At 40.1% G+C, this 4,060-nt stretch overlaps 1 long non-coding RNA gene across 1 annotated transcript in view; it reads right to left on the bottom strand.

Moving 5' to 3' along the window:
- Window positions 1–2,969: 2,969 nt before the first annotated feature.
- Window positions 2,970–4,060, bottom strand: part of LOC109297051 — a 6,912-nt gene continuing 5,821 nt past the window's right edge. Inside the window, exon 2 of the long non-coding RNA XR_002097176.1 lies at window positions 2,970–4,030. This is a non-coding gene — a long non-coding RNA (uncharacterized LOC109297051). The remainder of the gene's footprint in view (window positions 4,031–4,060) is intronic.

Below are 4,060 nucleotides of genomic sequence, written 5' to 3'. Positions count from 1 at the left end.
ATGTTCATGTAGTAAATTAAACCCTCCCCCCAAAAAACAAATAATTTATTTTGCATGGCTTCATATGCTGCAGCAGGATCTCTCTGAGAGGAACTAATGCATCATTCACACGAAGAATAAAGATAATTGTTAACATTATGCTAAGATCAATTTTGATTAAAAAATTACACTTCTCCAAAGGAAAAAAATTAATTAGGAGTGGAATCCTGACCACATTGAACTTAATGGCAAAACTCCCACTGACTTCAGGCAGGCCAGGATTTCATCCTATAGGTTCACAGCTAACTAAATGTGCAGGCACTATTCCAGCAAGATATACACAGATTCTGCCATGAATGAATCATGCTGTTGCACTGAAAATGTTTAAAAGGACATGGACGATCCAGCTACAGCCAACTCTGACATCAACTTGCACTGTTTTTGTTATGTAAATCTTAGTTGTGCTTTTTTCCTCCAACTTAATGTGGGCTGCAAAGAAGTACATTTAACTAAAACAGAACTAATACTGACATGACTTTTTTCTAAATGCTCACTTTCCACAATGACTCCAGTTCAAATACCTACACCATGACACAAACAATTTCAGGATCCAATTCTGGGAAATACTGGATGCTACCATGTTGTGCTTCCAAAGTTTCTACTGCAATTCCCATTAGGTGTAATGACACCTACTGCTCAGGACAGACATGATTAACTGCAAGCCTTCTCACTGCTAAATATAGGCACATGTTTTTGCATTTATTGTAGATCCTAGCAAAGAGAGTTATATGGATTGTTTTGGCCCTTCCTTTTAATGGGATTCCCAGAATGACTAGAATCTGAAAACTCACAGCTCGTTACTGAGAACAAAATGCTGATCCAGGCAGAACCAAAAGATTTTAACATTGCTTCTGAGTAGAGATCTAACAGACTCTTGTAGAATGTGCAAAGCAGCTCCCATCCCTACAACCTGGCTCCCACATTTAGCATTCACCAAGTGTTTACTGAACGCGTGAATCACCTGGGAATTTCCAGGCTGTTTCATACCCAGATGTCAGGGAGATGATCAGGATGTTTAAGCCATTCGCAAGATAAGGTGTGACTTGTGATTTTTGTCTAAGTTATTCACACTGCAGCTGTGCCTTTAGACTCGACTCTCAGCAGAAGGAAAGAACAGGACTTGTAGGGCAGCTCTCTGAGTACTGGAGCACAGCTACTATGATTAGTAGCAATAGCAGCAGTTTTAAATTATGAGATCCTCTTTATAGAGCAAGAAGAAAAGAAAATTAAAACCAAACGCGATCTTTCCAGCTCTCTCATATTTTTTGGACTTCTGGGGAACTTTTTCCTCTCTCACCAATTCCTGCTTTCCAGTCTATGGGCTCAAATCAGATAAATGTTTCTAATTGTTCCTTAAAGGTATTAACGATAGACCACATCTTGAGAGACACTGAATGTCTTTGATTGTCATCAAAGCCAGGATTTATGCAATTTGATGTTGAGTGGGAATGACGGGAATCAACATCTCACAGGATTTGTTCCATACATACATTAGCTACAAACTATTAGGGAAAATGCTTCTTAAACATGCTCATTTTACTTTGTCACAGGCTTGAAAACATGCATGTGCAGGCTGTGCCTCTATAAAGCTATCTTATAAGCTATAATGCTGTCTTTATGCTTTACCATCCCAAGAGTGATGATCTCTGGGGAGCTAATAACATCCCTTCATTATTAGGGAAGTAGAGAATAGACCTGATGGACAGTGAATTTGAAGCGACTGTGGGGCCACTTCCTTGGTTAAACACATGGCTAAGGAACTGCAGGAGAAGAGCCTTTAAAAGTAACCATTTCTGATAGCCACTGGCACTTGCATTTTATCAGCTTCTGTCATCCCTAATAATTACCTTTACTTTCTAACACCTAAAATCAGTGTTGGCTGAGGAAAGTGGAATTGTATTAGCCTGACAAAACAGGAGGATACTTTTGTTAAACTGATAATTTTGCCACGTTATTAAAAAAAATCTGCTCATTTTTGAGAAGCTCATTAGCCAGGGGTAGTGAGGTGACAATGCTATGGAAAGTGGGGGAGGGGATGGACAGGGAGGACTCAGCACCCCTAATGTGGCAAAGGGAGGAATGAGCTCCCAGTACAAGGAGCTCCCAGCAGTATGTCTTCCTGTATATGGTATATAATGGAGAAAGACACAGAAGACTGCAGTAGTTTTTACTGTTAGTAGCAATCTGCAGCTGGGGAATGATGTACAGTATATGATTAAAGCTTCTGCACATAACCAGACATAATGAGACATTTGCTCTTATATGTTACAACCTTTACTCTTTTGCTTGTGTGCAGTTACCTGGAGTGTCTGTTTTGCAGGAGAGGAAAGATGGCTTTAACATATAGGTGTAGGACTTGAGGACCAAGGGTCCTATTCCTTTTCTTCCATAGCTTTGTGTGCCAACACTTCAAACCTTGTTCTTAATATGTTCCCTGGCCTCTCATTTTCTCCCCATGATTTTTGGGGTACAATGTTATGGCACTTACCAGTCTAGCAAGCTGTTTTGTAGGACATATTAAGTAGGTAGCTACTTATATTCTGTGCAGAGTCTGCTGAACTCCCTGTGTAAAAAACTGATGGCACAAAGTCAGTGCAGGCTCTTTAAAATAAGGCACTTAACCTCCTGTGTCACAATCCTTTATCTAAGAACTAGTGATAACATTGAGCTCAGAGAAGGCTGCTGTTTGACTTAGTTCTGTAGTGTTTATAAAGTACTTTGAGATTCTCAGAGGGAAAGCAGGTTGTTATATTGCTCAACGTGACCAGTGTGTAGGGAGGTAAATTGCACTTAAGTTAGAAAGAAATGGGCATATGCAAATGAAGAATATGAGGTCACAGTACTTTGGGCATTGGCTCCCATTATAACTTCTTTCCATATACATGAATCAGGGCAGAAATCAAATACATCAGGAACAGACAAAATTTGGAAACAAACAAAACTTGTCTTTATTTTATTTCTTTTGATAAATGCAATTTAAAACATACACTTAAAAACAAACACACAGTTAATCTGCAAGTGCTTCCTTCTCCTATAGTTAAGATCAAAAGCTGCTTTTGACAAGATCGCTCCAGTTTCACATAGGCTCACTTTTCTGGTCACGGAGGTAGATTCAATCCTGGTTTCACTTACAATAGAAAGGATTAAGAGTTTCTGAGATGCTGCAATACTGCTCATCAGGGAAGGCAGTAGGTTGTATAGTTATCTCCTGATTGGGGCAAAATCACTACCCTGAAACCACACAACCTACTACCTCACCCTGCCAGAGCACCAGGAAATTCCTTCGAAGAAGGTTAGCAATTCAGTGGCCTTTGTTTCCACAATTCACCAGTAGAATTCACCTGTGCTTTCAGAGCCAATTTGTTCTTCGCTAACTAAAGAAAGAACAGCATCTTTGTGAACTTTGTGATTTCAGCCCTGCCTCAGAGCTCTCCAGGGGAGCCACCATGTAAGCGGGTGGAATAATCCAGTAGAAATAGGAGTAGCAGTCAGGAAGGCCTGTTCATTTATATGTAATGCAAAAAAATGAGATAAATCAGCAATCACAAACCCAACAACAAACCTCTTCAGCAAGTGTCTTGGTATGGAAACTGACTTCCAAATGGCCAGCTTTTGGCCTTCTGTACAGTTCACCATTTCCCTGTACTTTAAACAGCCATTTACAGTTGTGCAAAAGTAGCATTTTATATCCACTTCTGTTGAATATTACCTGACTGCACAAGGCGCAGGGTTGTGGAGAACTGGGCAATTTGTCTTATTCTTTTGGTTCTTTCCCTGACATACACGCAAGGGGAGGAGGGAAGCACAGTGAGAGCTAACATCTTCCTCACTGGAGAGCATGTAGTACACATTGGTCACCATGATTCACTGCAGATGGCGGAAATTCAATTGTTTCTTTATCTGGATGACAAAAATTGCAGCATTCTATGAAAGCTAAGTAAACAACACAGGGTTTGTTATTCCATTAGCGCTCAGTTGCAAGTGGCTATACCTAATGAGTGGATATAGCCAAAGCCCATCC

Source organism: Gavialis gangeticus, unplaced genomic scaffold (assembly GCF_001723915.1).
Source record: "Gavialis gangeticus isolate Ggan-Ray unplaced genomic scaffold, GavGan_comp1, whole genome shotgun sequence".
NCBI lineage: Eukaryota > Metazoa > Chordata > Crocodylia > Gavialidae > Gavialis > Gavialis gangeticus.
This window is presented reverse-complemented; position numbering and strand designations above follow the sequence as displayed.